General features: G+C 45.2%; 1 protein-coding gene across 2 annotated transcripts in view; it reads right to left on the reverse strand.

The window, feature by feature from the left end:
* Positions 1 to 21488, reverse strand: part of GNG13 (G protein subunit gamma 13) — a 104002-nt gene extending 82514 nt beyond the window's left edge. Inside the window, exon 1 of one of the 2 annotated variants that reach the window (XM_073361751.2) lies at positions 21419 to 21488. The gene's annotated coding sequence lies outside the window, so the exon portion shown is untranslated. The remainder of the gene's footprint in view (positions 1 to 21418) is intronic. The other variant, XM_073361752.2, reaches the window with a different exon arrangement.
* Positions 21489 to 21800: the final 312 nt, after the last annotated feature.

The following is a 21800-nucleotide window of genomic DNA, read 5'->3' on the forward strand; positions in this document are numbered from 1 at the left end:
TGGCTGGAACAGGTGCTGTGAAGACCCCAATGGTCCACCTGTACGTTGGGAGGTGAATTACATCATCCTCAATCCTCCACTTAGTTCCTCAGACAAAATCTAATTATTTGGGGCTTGTGTGAGGTAGGTGAGTTTGAACCTTATTACTTTATCAGTTGGAGGCAGTTGCAACACCATGGTAACTGTCTTCCAAGAGCCTGCCTCCCATCTCTGCTCTTCCATAAGACCTTTCAAAACAGGATCTCAGATCTCTACAGACATTAATTAAGGCGCACAACAAATTTGTGGTGACTCATCCTTGTTCTCCTTCTCCCATGTTTTGTGAATGTCATCATCCTTTGCTTTTGTCAAAATGCCCAAAATCGATATGAAGCAAATTTTGACTTTTTAATCCATCAAACAATTTCATTGTCAGTTTGACCCAAAATAAAACTTTTTTTTTTTTTGGTTTTCAGAATTTCCATTGAACAACAAAAATCAATGATTTGCACAGCTTTACTTTCAACACCACTGTGTGAAGTGAGTTATGATTATTTACACCTATTTTACTGAGAGGTAGGCTGAGGCTCAGAGAGCTTGATAAGTTTATGGAGGGAATAGTATGATACGACTGCCTACAATGGCACCTAGCTCATCTGCAACTACTATTAGCAAATATCCCCCATCACTGGTGATGGGACACTAGATGGGGAGGGCTCTGAGTTATTACTGAGAATTCTTTCCTGGTGTCTGGCTCGTGGGTCTTGATGAAATTTTCAGGGTCTACTGACCACCATACCTGGGGTTGGGAAGGAATTTTCCCCCCAGGTCAGACTGGAAGAGACCTTTCCCGCCCCCCCGCCCTTCCTCTGCAGCATTGGGACACAGCTCACCTGCTGTTTTAAGCTAGTGTAAATGGTGGAATATCTTTAACTTTATATCATGATTTGAGGACTTCAGTAACTCAGCCAGAGGTGAGGGGTCTATTATAGGAGTGGGTGGGGTGAGGTTCTATGGCCTGCAATGTGCAGGAGGTTAGTTAGACTAGATCAGCAGTTCTCAAACTGTGGGTCGGGACCCCATTTTAATGGGGTCACCAGGGCTGGCTTAGACTTGCTGCAGCTGGGGCCAAAGCTGAAGCCCGAGCCCTACCACCTGCGGCTGAAGCCTGAGGGCCTCAGCCCTGGGTGGTGGGGCTTAGGTTACAGGCCCCATGCCTGGGGCTGAAGCCCTTGGGCTTCAGTTTTGGCCCCCTCGCATGGGGCGGTGGGGTTGGGCTTTGACTTTGGTCCCCCAATCCTGGGCCGTGGGGCTCGGGTGGGCTCAGGCTTCAGTCCCCCTTCCTGGGGTTGTGTAGTAATTTTTGTTGTCAGAAATGGGTCATGGTTCAATGAAGTTTGAGAATCCACGGAGTAGATGATCATGATAGTCCCCTCTGGCCTTAAAGTCTCTGAGTCTATGAGGTTAAGTAACTTTAACAAGGTCTCACAATGGCCCAGTGGTAGAATGAGGACTAGAGTCCGAGACTTCCCAACTCCCAATCCTTTGTTCTAACAACTTTGTGTGCGTGTGCGTGCACGCACACACACACACAAACACACACACTGTGTGTGCCAATCAATCTTTCTCACGAGTGGCATTTCAGTGTGCTGATGTTACCAGCTGAAGAGCATTTGCAATTAGAAATAAGTGCAAACCAAACTCTTATCCAATCTCTCACACCTCCTCCTCCTCCAAAAGCAGAACTGGACTACAGCTGATTTTGCAAAACCAAAACTCAGCCTGTCCTTAGTTGCAATGCTATGCTCTTATCCTTGTTCATATCTTTGGACCCTATCCTGAAAGAGCAATCTAAGCTCATGGTGGCCTTGCCTACCTGACAACATGCTAAACACAGCAGGCAGAAGGAAGGATGTCAATCATGTATTCTTCTTCAAAATCTCTATTTTCAAATCACAGGGCTCAATCTCTCCGAAATCAGCAGCATCCATTAGAAAGCTGTACCCCTCGAAGTGTTCAGAACGCACAGAATGCCTTATAAATCAAAACAACAGAAAAGTTTCCTTCCGAATTTTAGTTCCTGCCATAAAGTTTTACTTTTATGTAACAGCATGAAAACTGCACAACCAGAACAGGGGTTTTTAATAAAAGTCAAAGCTGATGTAATATCCAAGCCAAGGTGCTTTTATAAGCCAGAAGAAGAGAGAGAGAGAGAGAGAGAAAGAAATGCAGAAGGAACATAATTTTCTTGAGCTCCTTCCAGAGAGAAATTTCACTTTAACCATACTGGGGACTCTCCTTCCTCATGATGTACAGACTTTTCCCCTCCCCATTTCCTTGTTCCTCCATATCCTGTGTATTAACACCAGTAAATTCCAACCATTCATTTCCTTTGCATCTCCAAGAGGATTTGTTTTAAATTTTTACACTCTTAGGAACATAGGAATTGCCAGACCAAATGAGACCAAGTGTCCATCTAGCTCACAGTTCTGTTACCAACAGTGGCCGCTACCAGCTGCTTTAGAAGAACGTATAAATACCCTGCAGTAAGCAGTTATGGAATAACCTCTCCCTGGGAAAATTTCTTCCTAGCTCCCAATAGCTAGAAGTTCTAGGAATACATTTTTATAGGCCCAAGTTTTCAGCCAGACCCAGTCTGGCCTCTCTTTCTGCATACCTACTTTTTGGACAGCACTGTCTATGGACTGATTATAAACAGAGGCTGGGCCTGAAAATACGCTCTATTCGGTAAGTGACGTCAGATGGGGTTGCTTTTATTTCTTTAACCCTTAGAATTCTGCCACTTCCCCAGCTGCCAACCAAACCAATATTAAGCTTGGGGTGGAGTGATATGCCCAGACTTTAGTGAAACAATTTCAGTCTCTAAGGTCTTTCGCATACTTTTCAGCAGAAATAAATTCACTCCTTTTTTTAAAAACAATGTAAACTAAACAATGCTTGAAAATATGCCACCCACCCACTTCCTCGCCACAGACCTACAGATACCAGCCTGGGCATGGCAGTCTAATGCTGTCCCCTGCAACATCCCAGAGGAAGCTATGCAAATACATGGGAGGGCTGAGAGAACTCTTTTCCCATGTCACAGAATACAGACGGTAAATGGGTAAAATAATGCCTTTTAAAGGGCCAGCAACAAAGCCTCTCCGCCTGATGAAAAATGACTTCCAAATGCCTCCTGCTCTGGGGATTTTATAAGGGAAGATGGATCTCCTATCTGTTTTCCCTTCGTCTTCATTTTTCAACTCTTGACCTGCACTGTGAACATAGTATGAGCCTTAGGCACAGGAAATGCTTCCTGCAGCTCATTTGTCTTCAGTAGTCTACACAGCTGAAGAGAGGCATGTGGTCAAAGAGACTTTGCTCTCCTCTCCATCCCCCACCCTTGTCTGCCCCTCTCCTGCGCCCCGGGATCCTGCAAGGATGCTTTTGTGATCTCACAGGAGAGATGCCCAAGGGATGTGGGTACCAGCATTTCAGTCTGAAATCTCCTTTCAAGTTGGAAAGAGGGGAATTAAAGTGGCCTGAGCCCCACTCCCAGGATAAACCCATGCCGCAGGAGGAACAGCTGTCATTTATTTTATTTGTTTATTTAAACTGGAAAAGCTGTTTCCATAATTTCATAGGCTCAAACGGTTGCATCTCCAGCAGGGTGTAAATGGGTACAGCTGCATCAACTTCAGCAGAGCTTTCCCTGTTCGCACTGGCTGAAGAGCTGGCCTGCAGAAGTTAGAGATGGAAAAGGTATCTTAGGCCTTTCCCACCCACACTCCTTAGCCATTGGGTAGGGTGGATTTTGCCATGATTATCCTGGTTAGTCCTAGGTCCAGCCTAGGTTTGAGCATCCCTTCTCTAGGGACAGAACACAACACGAGCCCTCAGATTCTGATTCACATTTCAAACACCCCCAAAAGATCCTGGATCTGGGCTTCGGGCCAACTGCACAATTTGGTTCTGGAACTGAGTTAGGGATTTGCCCCTGCCACCAAAATCCTGACCAACAAGATTTGCAAGACCAAAACCAGTCCTGCTTTTCCTGGTCTCCATTCCATACAGAAATGAACTCAAGCTACAGAATTTGTCTCTGGATTGTATCTGCATCTAGTCCTGCATGAGAGATAAGGTGGGGGAGGTAATACCTTTTATTGGACCAACTTCTGTTGATGAGAGAGAGAGGGAGACAAGCTTTCGCGCTTCCAAAGAGCCCACCAGGTCTGGGAAACTCACTCAAAGGGCTTGTCTTCACGTACAGTGCTATGGCGGCGCAGCTGCACTGGTGCAGGAGAAGAGAGAAGCTCTCCCGCCGACATAGCGCTGTCTACACAGGGGCGGGGTTAGGTTGGTGTAACTATGTCACTCAGGGGTGTGCATTTTTCACACCCGAGTGACAGTGATACTGATACAGGTCTGTAGTGTAGACCTGGCTGGAGTATCACGGCTAAATACAAGATTTGAATAGATTGTTTAGCGTACGTAGTTCACACATATTTCAAGGGACCATTCAAGGTGAAGTGGACCGGTAACCTCCCTCCAGTCATAGGAAGGAAAAGCAACTGGGGTGTGTGTGTTGTAATAAGCCATAAATCCAGCGTCTCCGTTCAGTCCAGGATTTTTAGTGCCTAGCAAAGTTGTGAATTTAAGCTCCCAGGCTCGTCTTTGGAACGTGCTGTGCAGGTTTCCTTTGAGGATGAGGATGGAGAGGTTAGATATAGAGTGATTGCTTTGTGAAAAGTGTTCAGCCATGGGTGACAGGAAAATGATAAAAGACAAAAACACCCCGTGTCAGTTCATTCGAGAGCATAGTGATTGTCTGGTTTCATATACTAGCTATTGCAGCATTTACTGCACTGGCTGAGGTACGCCACTTGTTGTGAGAGCCATGTGTAGGACCCCTGTATCTTGAAATGTAGGTTGTGGAGTGTGTTGATCATTGCAGCAGTGGTGATGTGTCTGCAGGTTTGGCATTTGTTATTCTGGCAGCGTCTGGTACTGTGTTGAGTTGGTGTGTCTTAGTTTGTGGGGAGCTTGCTTTTGATGATGAGCTTGGAGAGGTTGGGGGTTGTTTGAATGCCAGAAGAGGAGGTTCAGGAAAGATTTATTTCAGGATGGGTTCCCCATTGAGAATGGGTTGTAGTTTGATGAAACCCCCATATAGATTCCACTGTGGGGTGGTAGGTGACAACTAGGGTTGTGTAGTCAGGGTGGGGGGGGGGCAGGGTGCTCCTTCTGTATTGAAGCAAGTTCTCTTGGGGTATTTGTGGGGCCTGTTCCATGATGAGATCTATTTCTCTGGTGGAGCATCCTTGTTTGATGAAGGCAGTTTTGAGTATGTTAAGATATATGTCTTGGACTGTCTCCTCGGAGCATTATTCTGTGGTATCTGAGTGCCTGTCTGCAGAAAACAGATTTCTTGGTGTGTGTGTGTTAGATCTGCATCTCCATTTTGATCACCCTAACGTCGTACACTGTTCACCTCAGGTGTTTGCGTTCTGTCCATTAGGAAGAAAGGGGCCATGTGGAAAACTCAGATCTAAAATTGGATCCATACTTGCAAGCTTTGGATGAGTTGGGATCCAGAGTTCTCCAGTTCCAGACAGACAGCAATGGCGGTCTGGCAAAGGAGTGATAGGTGAGGTGTGAAATGACAACTAGTCCCATTCCACAAAGCCTTGGCCTCCAGGGATCTCAGTTTGGAAAACGGGCTTATTTTGTTATTGTTTTTAAAGTGTTTTCAACATTACCAAGGATTTGAGCCCATCTGGGAATTCTCTGTTTGAGTTTGAAAGAGAGCAACCCGCTCAGGCACACACAGATATTTCACATCATAAACAGGAAACAATTGATCTTCAGCATAAAGTGATTTATCAGCAGCTGGCAACCTGCAGTGCTGAGACCCTACCGCACTTGTTCATCTGTTATGTAGCAAAGCTAATGGAATAACCAGGGAGAATTGCAGATGTGAACAGCTCTGCCACTGACAGCAAGATACATGATATCTTGGGTGGCGGCAGAGGACTTAAGTACCCTTGGTATATTTGGTGCATGTACAGCTCAGCCTAAATGACTTTCAACCCGATGCCGTGGAATGGTGCCACACAAAGATGTGGAGATGGAGTAAACAGGGGCAGGAGTTCACATCGTCTCCCAGAATTACATTAGTGGGAGCTTCTGGAAATTAGAGAGGGGCCAGGAACAAATCCCCAGAAGCTGGATACCCTGAACTTTGGCAAGGGTTTGGAACATGGATCAGCCCTGAGCCCGTCTCAGGTGGAAGCTGAGATGAAAACTCACAAGTACTCTTTTCTGCTTGTTTACAGTACCAGAAAGTGTGACAGGTTCGGTCACAGAGATCCCCTTGAGATTGTCACCTGATGTGCTGAGATTACCTCTGAGCCCATTTTCCCTGCCAGCTTGGGACCTCTGAACCCTGTGTTGTTGAGCCAGATACGCTAATCTGCTGCAACACATACCCAGGGTCTGAACCACACACCCAAAGCTGCAGACTTAACTGAAAACAGCTCAGCAAGTACTCCTGTCTCCAGCACCCAGACATCCAGCTCCCAATGGGATCCAAACCCCAAATAAAACTGTTTTACTCTGTATAGAGCTGATTACAGGGTAAATTCATAAATTGTCCACCCTCTATAACATTGATAGAGAGATATGCACAGCTGTTTGATCCCCCAGGTATTAATCACTTACCCTGGGTTAATTAATGAATAAAAGTGATTTTATTAAGTATAAAAGGTAGTATTTAAATGGTTCCAAGTAATAACAGACAGAACAAAGTAAGTTACCAAGCAAAATAAAACAAAATATGCAGGTCTAAGCCTAATACATTAAGAGACCGATTACAAATAAAATCTCACCCTCAAAGATGTTCCAATAAGCTTCTTTCACAGACTGAACTTCTTCCTAGTCTGGGCCCAATCCTTTCCCTTGGTACAGACCTTGTTATTTCCAGCAGGCATCTTAGGTGAAAAGCAGGGGATTTCATATGACTGGGACCCCTTTGTTCTGTTCCACCCCCTTTTGTAGCTTTGGCACAAGGCAGGAATCCTTTGTCTTTCTCTGAGTTCCCACCCTTCCTTCTAAATGGAAAAGCACCAGGTTTAAGAAGGATTCCAGTATCATGTGACATGGTCACATGTTCTGTGAGACCCCCTTGTCTCCATTCTTCCAAGGCTGGCTAGAATGTACCCAGGAAATTTTGCAAGTAAACAGAGCCATTCACAACCAATTGTCCTAGTTTATGGGAGCCATCAAGATTCTAAGCCACCATTAATGGCCCACACTTTGCATAATTGCAATAGAACTTCAGAGTAATACTTCATATTTACACAGATAGGATGACCACACTCAGTAGAACATAAGTTTTGTAATGATACCTTACAAGAGCCCTTTTGCATTAAGCATATTCCAGTTACATCATATTCACACTTATAAACATATTTTTATAAAGTATATGGAGTGCAACGTCACAGAGAGGTTGAAACAAATAGTCCTCAGAGTTGTGCCCACAAAACAAGGATTATCAAAGGCACAAAAGGGGAAAACCTGGATCCAAATCTCTCTGAACTATGGGGAGGGAAAGGGTTGGAATCTGAGCCTGATCCAGATTTAAATTTCATGGATAAATTTCGCCCTGCTCCAGAGCTACATTTCACAGCTTGCCCCAAGTTCTGTAACAGGCTGAACCAATGCTTTAAGAGGCATGAAATCTCAATGTAAAATTACAATTTTGGCCCATCTCTTTAGAAAAGAATTCAAAGGAAGTACTTTTGAGGGGAAGATTTGTTACTCTGCACTGGGACTTGAGGCACTCGAAACTGTGTCACTGGCCCTGGAACGGGCTTGCCAGCATCCTTACTTGTCTGTCCTTCTCTCTTTGAGCAACAAGTTTTCCTTTCGTTTACAGAAGCCCATGCTCCATGGGAAAAATATCATTGTCATTCTTTATGAATTCAATGAGAGCACTGAATCAAAGAGACGGCATGTAAAGCACGATACAAGATGAGAAAGACGTCCAAACTCCATGGAGTTAGATAAAACAAAACAGAAATCAAATGCTGAAATATGTATTTCTTGTGAGTATGAATAGAACTGTCTATGTTTGCCTTGGAGACAAGGGGAAGGCAGCCAAGTTTCATCTCAGCAGGTAATGCTTTTCAGCACAGACACATCTAGCAGCTTAAAGACCTCCTGCCAGACTCTTTCCGCGGTCACACATCCCTGCTGTCTTGGAGCTGTTCCGCAGTGGCATGCTGAAAGGTCAATCCAATTCTGGCTACACACATAGCCCCTATAGACATGTAGATATTTACACATTCTGCCTTAGCACAAGTGTAGCACAGGATGTGCACATTACTAACCAAGCAACTGCACATTCCTACTGTCCTAGGCATCGCCCCACCTTCCCCTGGCTCCCCCAGTGTTTGTTACCATCACTCACCATGTGGTGTCTTCACGTATACTGCAAGTTCTTTGAGACAAGGACATTGGGCCACTCTCAGCTAGTTGTTGTATTCATGGCATACACACAGAGAAGTTACAGTAGTTTATGTTTTTATTTTTCTGGAAGGTTGCAATGTACCACAACTTTATTTCTTAGAATCTGGAACCCTATCACACAAGAACCAAAAAACAGAGAGAGACAAAGCAGGCTGCTCCCTCAGGCAGAGAGGCACAACTCACCCCATCTTGCTCTAGACTGGCTCTTTGCAGACTGAATGCTGAAGACCCAGGTCACAAGGTTCCCTACAGAGCTTCCTAACCTGAAAGCAGGACCAGGAAACTCCTTACACTTAGAATAATAGCTTGTAATTTGAACACAGTTTTCAATACACCACATTAGGCCGTGGAATTATGCTGGTATGACAGAGCAGGATTTGGCTCATTGTCTTTTATTGGTCTATAAAGCACTATGCACCTTTGTGCTGCTGTATAATTAATAATGATAATAGCTACAGAGCCCTGGCTGGATCTCCCACAGAGCTGTGTGGGAACCAAGAAAGCCAACGAGTATCCCATGTTCGTGGGTTCACAAAGGAAAAACCCTGGAATACAAAAGAGGTTTTGCTTTCACTTGTGTTAAAAGTTGATGCAGATGGATTAAAAATATACACCAAAGGAGGAGTTTCCTTCACCTGATAATAAAACCTCAGTTTATTCAAAATGGAAGAATTTTACAACTCTAATTGAGTGGCTGCCATTGGTGAATCTTGGCAAATCTGACCATGGATTCTGTTCTAAAAATTTTACCCACTACTACTTGAGTTCACATATTATATTTTTCCCCTTTGGAAACTCTAAGGTTCATGGGGTCTCCGCCCATTTTTGGGATACACACGAGTAGGCTGTGATTCTCAGAACAAACTGCATGGGATCTTCACACTAGCAGATGTTTTTGGGACTGAGTCCAGATGGGTGCAAACAGCATGGAATTGGAGATGAACTCCAATGATGCTCTGGTATACTCGAAAAGGCAGCCCGAGTGCACAGATCAGGGCACCCAGTGTATTATGAGGAGTGGAACAGGAGGAAAGTGGTCAGGTTGTAGGAGGGATGAGAGCTTAAAAAGGAGGAGAAGGAAGAAGGCTTGCAGAGGGGTAGACATTTTACACAAGTATCCCTGGGAACTGTTATGTGCATGTTTAATGTTTTAGTTGTAGTGACGGGTTGTTATTTCAGACTGCTTGTGCCTTTTAGGCTCTGAAGGTGCTTGGGATTCTGGGAGAGGTATGGAGAAGAGTGTGCGGTGGGGGAGGTGATAGTAAGGGAGCAGGCATACTTTGCTAAATGTAAGTGTGTTCATGCAGGTTATTGATGCTGTGCAAGCTGGCAGTCTACATGGAGCAGAAAGGCTTGTAGTTTCAGTCTGAGGAAAGTACTTAGCAGGTGTTTATGAAAAGACTTGTGTTTTGCAGGTTCACCCCACGCTTGTGATTGCAGACTGAGTCAGATGCATCACCGGTGAAAGCGAGACACCTGAGCATTCAGGGGCCGTGGATCAGCCCCACATGCAGCGGTCAATGGAAAAAGACACCCAGGCACTCTGGATCAGACCTTTCATTGTCTGAGTTCCGCTGGCGTGGGCTGGCTGCTGCCCTGTGACCTTGACGGACCACGCTCCCATGTCTCTTGTGCCTAGATACTGCAGCGATAAGAAATGGGGGCATGGATGAGGAACAGCCAATGAACAGAATTTTAATGCATTAGCTCACTGAACATATACGTGCATTCATTACATTATAATTAACTACCACTTCCATTGTCCTAATTTCCATTATTATCCCTCTCTTTCTTTAATCAGCTCATCCACATACAGAAGTCTAGTGCCTGATGTGGCTGGGAGGTGGGACTCCTAACTGTAGGAGTCACAGAAAAAGGAGATGGATGCTGTCTATTAGATCTCAGCTGATCCATCCCACCCTGGCCAATGCAGGACCGTCCCCAGCAGTCTATACTCTAGTACTTTGGTCAGGCCACTTCTAAAAGCTTTGCTAATGTTTATCTCCCTTAAGCAGCCAGGTGGTCTGAGAGACAAACTCTTCCCCCGCCTCCTCCTCAATCCTGTTGCCTCCACCACCACCCGCCACTTACATCGTGTTGTGAGGCTGAAAATATGGCTTTAATAACATGCCTGTAAATCATCCTGTCTCTAGGAGCTGATGCAGCCAATGGTGCTGGGAACAGGCCCAAACCTCCCAGGTGCAGTAAAATCTACAAAATCAACCACAGTTTGGCAAGCCACCCTGTTAGCTCCAGCACCCCACCCTAACCCACGTCTATCTGGCAAGGACGGGACTGTCAGGGCTTTTCAGGCAAACGAAGATGAAGGATATGTGGTAAAAAAATTAAAGCAATTCTAACTGGGTGATGGTTAGCTCTCAGAGGCACCAGGCCTCAAAACAGGGAAGGCGCACAGGCTTCTGCACTGAGTGAATTTTACCTATTAAGAAGAATAATCATATTTTGCACTGATTGCATTGCTGCAGGGAATCTGTCTAGCTACGGTACTACACGGTATCCGAGCACCTCACAATCTTTAACGTGTTTACCCTCAAAACACTCCTGCAAGTGTTGGGCAGGGCTATCATGCCCATCGGGTAGATGGGACACGGAGGCCCAGAAGGATGCAGTGACTTGCCCACTGGGAGCTTGTAACAGAGCAATGGTCTCCCAAGTCTCAGGCTAATGTCCTAACCACTGGACCATCTCTCATCACCGTCACATGCCTCAATAATATTATGGAAAGAGCAATGGTGTTCATAATGGAGATGGCACTGCTGGTCAGTACAGCAAGGGTGACACTTCATACCACGCCGAGCAAATTGCCAAGTATTTCCCCAGAATTTTTTTTTTCCAAAATGGAAGCAGCCTAGTCCTGTCAAGGCTGCCCAGTCAAACAAATTTCCAACAGCCATCCATGGATGCTTTTGGCTAGATCCTTAGTTCCATAGGGTCTGTCCCATAATAATGTCATTATTTTAAGACTATCCTGGCTCTTTTGCTATAATTTTGTAACGTCACGAGATGACGTGAAACCCTGTAGCCAGCAATTCCTAGAGGCTTAACAAACAGTTCACACCCTGTCTGACTCTGTTCTCTCTTTGCACAGCACCCATCATGGTAGCTTTTAATAGTGAGTCATGTGTTTCCTTGCACCAATTATTTTACATAACAAGCCAAATACTCAGCTGGTATAAATCACCATGGCTACATTCAAGTCGATGGAGCTACTCCAGATGCACTAGCTGAGGGGGTGGCCCAGCAGTGTCAACAAGTTCATATGTTCTTCCTGCTGCTCTCGTTTTGCACAATTTAAGATTTTGACCATGTGTAGGGTTCAGCACAACAGCCTCACTCTACTGATGTGACTTGGTTCCGACTGAACACATCTAGCAGAGGAGTTGGAGGAATATGGCATCTTTGGCTATCCTGAAGAGCCTTCCCCACCAGTGGTAAAGTCATGAATACATGTATCCCCAGCCTTTCCCCATCTGCTGTGACGTTCCCTTTACCCACTGGCGTTCAACTTGATTTTGATTTTCCAGCAGGCCGGGAGTCATTTTTCATTTAAAGGGTATATGACTCTGCCACAGGCTTGGAACAAGAGGCCTGGTTACTGAATTCGCAGAGATTTAAAGGAAAGTGCGAGATATAACCCACACTACTGTTCCCACCCTTTTTCTTTGTCTCTTCAAAAAGTCGTGGCTGGGAACCCAGCTGGCCATTTTAGGAATCTTCGTCGTGGGGCTCCGTCTGATACAAAGGCAGGGAGAGGGGTTTTCACCTGACGCTAGGAAATAATGCCATCCAAAGAAACCCACATTGTTACCTTCACATTTGGAAGCAATTACCTGCATGTTATGTAAAACTTTTATTAAACAACTGGAGAAATTCAGTAATGTGTTAATCATTGGTTGAATGACATCTGCCTAATACCAGAGATTTTTGAACTGTAGCAGGCGGGTTCAACAGTTCAAAATGATTACCAAAACATATTGCTCCTTTTTTCGTTTTCCTACGTGTTAATTTTTCAGATTTATTATTTTAGGCTCCTGTGTCTAGTATTTTCACTACACGTCAACATCTGTTATATCTCTGCATTTCGCAGCTCTTTATTCTTTGCCCTGTTAAGCTTTAGGCACTTGGTTGAGAGAGGCAGCCAGCTACAACCTGGGGCTTATGCAGTTTTCCAAAGCAGCCAAAAAGAAGATTTTTCAGGGAAAATTTGGCATGATGGGGCACCATAAAAGGGTTTGTAAATGGATGCAACAGTAAGGGAAAAGAAGGGAAGTCGGTGAGGGTGAAGGACAGATGAAGGAGAGAAAATGGTTGTCTAGAGGAGACTTTGAATGTCTGTGACAATGCAAGTATAGTGCTGTCTGAGACATGTTTGTGGAAGGGGATGTTTCAGGAAAAGATTTTAGCTTCCCCCTACCCTCTTTATTCAGTAATGTAAACCAGGGAGTCCCTATATTGTAATGGATGCAGTAGAATTCTCCAAGGCCCACAGCCCAGATGTTAGTGCTTTTGAGATGCAGTTTAAGGGCAGAAAGTTATATTATATCCAAGCTGCGACAGCCAAGGGTCTCTGGTAATGTGTTTGGTATAGAGCACTTATTTGTGAAGCTCTTCTAGGACTTGGCTGGATATTCTGCTCCAGGCTGATTCTTTGCACACAAGCTCTCAGTGGGTAGGGAAGGGCTGGGTGGGCAAGAAAGTTATTTAAAAGTAATATCAGTTTGGCCACTTAGACTGTGTGTGATTTCATTGTGGAGGAGAGGTCAGCCTCCAGGGCTCATCTCATCCTTGGTGTTTCCACCAAGATTGCCAGCAAAGGGGAGGAAGGTTAGAAATCTGTGGTGGTGGTGCTTATGACATGAACAGTGAACCCGGAGGAACTTGACTGAGACACACCACCAGACATTCCACATAAGCCACCTGTCGCAAGGTCGAGACTCACTGGTGCGGCGCCTCCCGCTGGTCGTCCTGGGAATTAGCTCTCCAGCCTCTGGAGCGCCCTCTGCAGGGCGGTGTCCCGCTTGCCTCAGGCCCCATGTCCCTCCCGGACCCCGGTGCCCCTTCCCTCGGGGTTCTGCCCTCTGCAGTTCACCCGCAGTCTCTGGGTCTCCCCGGCCCGGAGAATCCCCACTGTCTATCCCCACCTTGCCTCAGCGGCTACTGCCAGTCCCCACCTAGCCCCCGCACACTGGGGCAGACTGCAGTCTGTACCACTCATCATTGGTAAGGAGGCTTTGGACCTGCTGCCTTTGCCCTAACCTTGGGCTGCCCCTCTGCAACCCCAGTACCTGCTTTTAGGCCTTCAGCAAGGCCTGCAGGCTGCGGGTTTTCCAGCCTGGAGCTCCCCAGCTCCTCTGGCCTTTCCCCAGCCTTGCTCCACTCTAGGTACCCTGGTGAGCTCCCAAGCAGCCAGGCCCATCTCTCTCCACAGCTAGAGAGAGACTGCTCCTGGCTCACAGCCTTTTATAAGGCCAGCTGTGGCCTGACTGTGGCTTGGCCCCAGCTGTGGCTGCCTTCCCCATCAGCCTAGCCTTTAGCTCCCCCGGGGCAGCCCTGTCCCTGTCCAAAGGAATTCTAGTTGCTAGTTTATTGTACTCATGTTCAGCTGCTTTAATGACACAACAATGGAAGGCTTGGTGTTTACACTACTAAGCTACGTATGAAATAATCTCTGAACATGCGGTAATTCTGGAACCTAGGTACGACAGTGATGGGCACCCAAAGCTAAATGGAGACTGCCTTGGCAGGGACAACTGCAAAGAGACTTGCCCATCTAGATCTAAACCAAGGTGGCATTCTCTGAGCTACTCTGCCAATAAGAAGAATACACGGTTTGCCATACTGGATCAGAACATGGATCGGATCAAGTGGCCAATATTTAATGCTTCAGAAGAAAACTAAACCCCTCTACAATGCACGGAGGAGTTATGCAATGCTTTAAATAGCATAAAGACATCATTCTCATCTGACTGCTGGCAGAAATCTTACCCCTTGAAGCCTCAGTATTTGCAGCCTGTTTCTTTTATCTTGCATAGTTACAAATGTATTAATACTGCAAATGAGTGAAGAAACCCTAGAGCCTGCCACAAGCCCCTAGGGCACATATTAGATCTCATCAGCTCTGAAACTGACACTCTATAAGGTTCCTAATATTAAGGAGCTAAGTATATCAGTATCACTGATGAAAGAGCCTCAGGTAGTGCAATGTACAAACACTTCTGCTTCCTGTGTTTTCCCTGGAGATGGTGTTTATCAGGGTTTTTTTTATTTATATCCCTCCTTTTTGATACAATTCTATGAAAAGTATGTTGACAACATCCCTTTAAGTCAGCCCCCGATATTAATTTTAGTCTAGACTTTGCAGTTTAATTGCCCTTTTGGTTCTGTAATTCAGTTACTAATAAAAACCTCATAAATAAAGTGGGATAGGATCAACCACAACACAACCCCTGAGGTCCTCGCTCCATCCTTAATCCAGGAAAATTCTCACTAATTTTTGCAAGTTCTGAGTAAGAACTGAGACAGGTTTTCCCTGGATTTTCAGGACAGACCAGTAGCTGTCTCATCTTCTTCTCTCACCATTTCAGATATTAGCTATAGTTTCAATATCCTTTGCTAGTGGAGGAATGAATACGCATGCCACATGGGCCTGATTCTCCTCTCGTATTAATGTAATGCCACGGACTGCAGTGGAATTACTCCTCATTTACACTGGTGTGAGTGAAATTGGAATCAGTCCTTTAAATCAATGCTTTCCCTGATTTAGCTGCTTCCCTAAACTCATATCCCTTTGTAATCAGCACCCTTCCTGCTTTCCTTTATACATTCAAAGAAAGAAAAAGATCCAAAAATTAAACATAGGACAGAATGCCGAGCCTGCGTTCTGTTTCACAGCTTCTTCATACTTAACTTCCATGGTCGTGGCTAATGATCAGAAATCTTGAAAAAACAAAACAAAAAACAACCAGTTCTACTCACACCAGCCATTACTTAATCTCCACAAACTGATGTCCATCCCTGGAATCTTGTAGCCCTAACAACAACAGGACAGCAAGTTACAGAGGGGAATTCTAACAAACACCCATCAGAAAGTGCTTTTGGTCTTTGCCTCTTTTCCTCTCTTTTTTTTTTTTTTTTTTTTGTGGTTTAAAGAACAAAAATGACAGTGCTTTCCCACTGAGAAAATAATCTCTCCCCACTCCCGGCCCTGACTGTTTTTGCTGGTAAATACGAGAAGATGTTTTTAGAATGGGAGGTCACTCTCTGGCTGCTACAGCTGCACTTGTGGCAGCCAAGTTATTCTATGATGGAAAAATCCAACAGAATGGAGTCGACATAACACCTTGAGTGCCACAAGTGGTACAGGACAGATGGGAAAGCCACGGTGACTACAGGCCACCTCTGATCTAAGCATGCATCCCACTTTGCATGAGATGCCATTGAAAATGCCACTCTCCTCTGCCTCTGGAAAAATCAGCCCTTTATAAAAACAGCTCATAACTAACCTCTTCTATGCAACTGCAGCCATGCACTGCCTTCGAGCTAGAGCATTTCTAGAGTGCCTCTCACTTGCAGCCTTGGGCTCCTTTTAGGTCTCGCAAGGTCAGAGGTGCTCATCACTCACTATGGTGCCATAGCATAGTGGAGGGGGGAGGGGACATTTAGTTTGTATGGCCTATTCCGTCCATCACCTTTCTGATCAGCCTGCTTGGAAGGCTGCTCATTTGTGCTGGCAGGATACTGCTACTTTGCCTTTCTCTAATGCTGTCCATCAAAGGACCTCAAAACTCCTTACAGACTATCAAATGGCTATAGCCTCAGAACACACCTGCATATCATTTCCCCCCTTCTGCAGGTGGGGAAACCGAGGCCCAGAGAGGCAATATCTCTGGTCCAGAATCACGCAAGTAGCCTGGCAGAGCTGGGAACAAAGCCCAGGTCTCCTTTAATGCCTACTCGCAGCATCAGCAGCTGCACAGTAGGACTGAACAGAGACTACAAACTCCTTTCCCAAAGGCCAACAAATGCTATGACCTTTAGTCACTCATATGGATATAGGCTGAATTCAAACCGATGATGTACAGGTTGGAAGGCTTTGTAGCCCATTCCTTCCTCCTGAGAGATCCAGGCTTCCATGTTCTCTGCGTGAAATTTACCCCTTATTTAAAAGGCTAGTACCAAGACTTCACCGCTACTTAAGTTGCTGTTATGCCCATTAGGGGAGTTGAGCAGAGTTCTACTGGGCTGAAGTTGATTCAAGTGGGTGCACAGGCCTTGTGCTGTGAATTTTACCCTATGTATTTCAGGGCACATGTAAAGAGCACAGGACGGCATGTACGAGCAGGGTGCATGTTAAAATCAAAGGGCTGATTGTTGTAGGATATGGTTCAATAATGGTAGGAGGCAAGGTGCAACAACTTCCCTGGAAGGATCAGCTTACAGCACCATTTAGGAGAAAGTACCCCATAATATAACTTCATAGAACATCTCTGTGCAGGTAATTTCCATGCGCTGTAATGTATCATGTTCCATGGGTAATTCACATTATATACGAGCCAAACACTTTCCATTCCCAGACGTCAAACCATGTTTCTAATTTATGGAGGTGGGGGGTTATTTCATAACCAATAAAATGACAGCATCAATCTATCTTTTTTCAGAAAGAGATGCCGTAAGTTTAGCTGTGCCCCATCTCTCCTGAGTAGCCTGCTTAACGTAACACAAACTTTCCTTCTGCTTCTCTTTGTAATGTATGTTATATTTCTGTCACCTTGCCCTACACATCCCCTTTCCGCATCATCCTCGGGATAAAAACAATCTTTAAAAGGCCATCTCCAAAACCGCAGAATGGCTGGTATGGAGTACAAATAAAGTTTGTGCCTTCTAACGGGGAACTTCCTGCCTCTTTTAAAAGGCTTTAACTAATTAGCAACAGCTTGAAACCAAAATCTGTGACACTTGCTGCACTCTGAATCTTGGCAAGAGGGGTCACTTCTGGAGGTTTATTGTAAATTTCTCTTGGAGACAATTTGTAGTTTTGATCTGTGATAGGGTTGGACCTTTGAGGGTGCCAGGGAGAAATGTGTTGCTACGATACTGGAAACTTCCATTATTTTTTAAAAACATCCTATAGCTTTGCCACTGGATATAGAAAGTGAAAAAGGAATCATACAAACATAGAAATTGCCACACTATATCAAACCAGTGGTTCAGTATCCCATCTCCAACATTAGTCAGTACTGGTTGCTTCAGGAGAACTGATTAGGCAATTAAGGGATAATCTGCCATGGGAAAGTTTCCTCCTGACCCCACCATAGTTGGAATCAGAGAATAGCAGGGTTGGAAGGGGCCACAGGAGGTCATCTAGTCCAACCCCCTGCTCACTGCAGGACCAATCCCCAATTTTTGCCCTGATCCCAAATGGCCCCTCAATGATTGAACTCACAACCCTAGGTTTAGCAGGCCAATGCTCAAACCACTGAGCTATCCCTCCCCTTTGCCCTTAGAGGCTTGCTTAAGACTTGAAGCATGAGGGGTATTATTGCACCCTCCCCCAATGAAAAATTCTGATGAAAAAAAATTGTTAAAATTTTTCAGGGTTTTGTTAAAAAATCAAAACCCTGAAAACTAATTTTTTGCAGTTTTCAGCAACTGAAAACATTCTAGTTCTTCAGTGAACATCTGGAAAATGGATGGGGGGGCAGTTTTGTCAAAAAAACACTTTCCATCATTTTTTGGTGACCATTTCTACTTATGATATTCCTTCCACAATTCATGGGTTTTAAAAAACAAATAATTATAATTAAATTAATTAATTATTTGTATTGTTGTAGCACCTAGGTGCTGTAGTCATGGACCAGGACCATATTGTGCTAGGCGCTGTACAAACAGAGAAGAAAAATTTGGTCCGTGCTCCAAAGAGCTTACGTTCTAAGTATAAGACAAGAGATAAAGGATGGAGACAGACAGACAGATGGGAGATCACAAGGAAACTATGAGACAATTCTGGTCATCATGATAGCAGTAGTCACTAACTGTCTGACTGTTGTCAAGTGTTTTGTAGACATCCCAGCACAGGAGAGTTTTAAGGAAGGATTTGCATGTTTATGGGGAGAAAGCACACAGGGGCGTCTTTGAAAATTTACCAATGGGTGATAACTTTGGATATTCTTGCTAGCCATAAGTGTCTAATATCTTTTTGATAACAGCACTTGAGGATGTTCCTCTTTACTCTGGGATGATTTTAAAATGCTAAACTCTGGCAGTGGTTCTATTAACGCAGAAATGTGTGAGCTTGGATGACCGGGATCCGCAAAAAATAGGTGTGGCTGATATTAATTTATTTTCTGTTATGGTTCTTCATTCGTCATCAGGTAAATTTGGCTTCGACAGCACCAACTTCCTAAAATCCAGCTAAGGTGACTACTAAAATGAGCAGCCAATCCCAGTAACATCTTCCATCACGTGCACTGGACATAAATTGTTAGCTGTTTTTTCGTTGTTTTAAATCCCGGCGGGGTGGTTTGGGGGTGGGAGAGAAAGACCATTCAATAATATGAGCATTGGTCCACACTGACTAATGCAACTGGGTGTTGGAACTGAATCCAAACCTAGAAGTTTTTTGTTTCATCCCTGCCAAGTTGGGTTAGTAAAATGGTTGAACAAACCCCACTGAGACCTCAGGGAGCAAAACATAATTTTCATCCTCTATCATAAATTCTTGCTTAGTGAAAAGTCTTCAAAGAGCACACTTCTCGAGTAGAGCCATGCACACACACAAAAGCAGGCATATTTGAACCACACTGATAGCTGTGATGGCTAGCACTACACCTAATATGGCCAGATTTTATTAAACATCTGTGTCTAGCTTTCTTTTAGAAACTTTTCTCCCCATTAGGTCTACATGGGTTAGAAAGCAGATGATTGCTCAGTAGAACAAGAAATACTGTTTAAGGCGTATGAGATCCCATGGTAAGAATGTTTTAACTCCTATGACAGAACAGTTTAATAGCAATTGAGTCAGAAAACTTATATTGCTTTTCAGTATGTTATATTTTTGCTCAACTTTGATCCAGGTTGATTATTATGCAAAATATTATTTTTGTTGTTAAGCATCTCAGAAAAATTATCACGAATATTCCGTGATCTTATGGGAAAGCTGTAAATTCTGCACCTTACAACTAAAAAAGGCATTACCTATTACTTGTGTTACCATAGCACCTTGGAGCCCTAGACATGGACCCTATTACACTAGGGGCTGTACAGACACAGGACAAAAAGACAGCCCTGCCCCCAAGTGCTGCCCCTAATTTGTAAGATGAGGGAGCATTGCCTAACATTAGAGCATCAGATGGCCCAGCCACTGACTCACCGGGTAGCCTTGCAAAGTGACTGGGCAGGGCCTTGTCAAGTGGAGATAACTCCACCTCTCTCAGTAACATTGCGAAGCTTAATTCATTAGATGCTTTTTGAGAGGCGTGAGATGAAATACCTTGAACATGTCAGACAACAGTATTATTCTTATATGCAACAGCAAACAATGACTTATTGTTCACTGTTACGGGGATTCAGGGCATATTTATTGTTATAACTATGAACGTAATAATAGTCTGCCGTACATAGCACCTGCTAGCCAAGGGTTTTGAAGCCCCTTTTCACATACTGGGGTGAAAGTCACCCCAAAGCACCAGTTCAGTCCCGTGGAAGCTCCCAGCATAGAGCTGAAATTGAGCTTGGGCCTTGTGAATGAATCGCACCCACGAGTGAATTAAGCCGCACAGCCCACCACTGAAGTGTCTGTCTCAGGCCCTTAGCTGGTCCCCGTTACTGTAGTAGCTGAGCACTCAGGTTCTTTAATGCCGTGACCCTCACAACACCCTTGTGAGGGAGAAAAGTGCTCCTATCCCCATTGTACAGATGAGGAACTGAGGCAGAGAGAGACTAAAACCCAGATCCTCAAAAGGTATATAGGCTTCGAGTTCCCACTCATTTCCAGGTCATGCCGGAAGCCTGTGGTGTAACAGGCATTTGACTCTGGATTTCCCAGAGCCCAGGCTAATGCCCTAGGCCCAGCTGGTAGGTCCGTATCACTACAGATGGGAAAACCAAGGCCCAGAGAGGGGAATGATTTTATTGTGGCGGAACTGGGAGGGGAACCGGGGATTCCTCCCGGCCCGTCCTGTGTCACCTATCCAGAGACACTCCTGGCTCACGGGAAGTCAGTAGGAAGTGGGAGCGGAAATAAGCAGCACTCAGGGAAGAGAGGCTTTGGACCAGGAGCGCTCCTCGGTCTCATCAATACTCAGTTTAACCCAGGCCACAGAAGGGCTCAAGACAAGGCTGGGATCAGAGCAAGAGTAGAAACAGCGCGAGGAATCCCAGCGCTTACAGCCTCCAAATCCACCCTCGAAAGATCAGCAATGTCCTCTGCACGTTCCGTTCAGCTCCCCCCACCCCGGCCCAGCTTTCCTCCCTTGGGATCCCCCACAGAAACGAGGTGAGTTCAGACACAGCTCACGACAGACAGTAAAGAAAAACGGCTTTGCAAAAACAAAACACCTAAGGCTTTCCTGTCTGTGTCTGGAAAACACACCTTCGCAAATACACCCAGGCTGTGTTACACATGAGCCCATTAACCACTGCTGTCTCTGTAGACGGCCCGTTCCCTGCCAGACACCTATAAATATCCGTGTCTGCTTGCGGGGACATGAGGGGCCCACAATTTGCAACGGAGATGGGCCTGAACCAAAGCCCCCAGACCTGGGGGAAGTTTGAATCCTGATTCCAGTTCTGCTGCTCAGGCCCAGCCCCGTTATTAGCTGTTTGGCTGGATACTGGGTCCCAACCATGCAAGTAAATAACTCCCTTAGTGCCCCCCACCACACACACTTACTTCTCCAGCCTACCTGCGGTTCCTCCTTCTTCCCTTGTCTCTCAGAGGTCGTCTCTCCCCCAACCTGGGAAGGGGGGTTCTCCACAGGAATCCTTTCCCGCTCCCCAGCTCACTCCCTGAAAATGAGGCGCACACTTTGCCCCCTCTCCTGAATGGCTTTTAGTTCAGATCAAAGGCGCAGGGAGCTGCCACCAGTAATTTATTACCCCGGCAAAAGTTTTTAATCAACACATGTTCGCTGCAAAGGTTAACACCAGTCGGAGTCCAGGCCGGAGTGAAATCCCCGCCGCAGGGGAAGGCAGACTCACCAGAAATCCAGCCTGGAATTTACCCGTGAGGGTGGAAAGTGTTAGTTTAATAAAGTCTTCATTAATATCCAACA

This window comes from Lepidochelys kempii, chromosome 10 (assembly GCF_965140285.1).
Source record: "Lepidochelys kempii isolate rLepKem1 chromosome 10, rLepKem1.hap1, whole genome shotgun sequence".
NCBI lineage: Eukaryota > Metazoa > Chordata > Testudines > Cheloniidae > Lepidochelys > Lepidochelys kempii.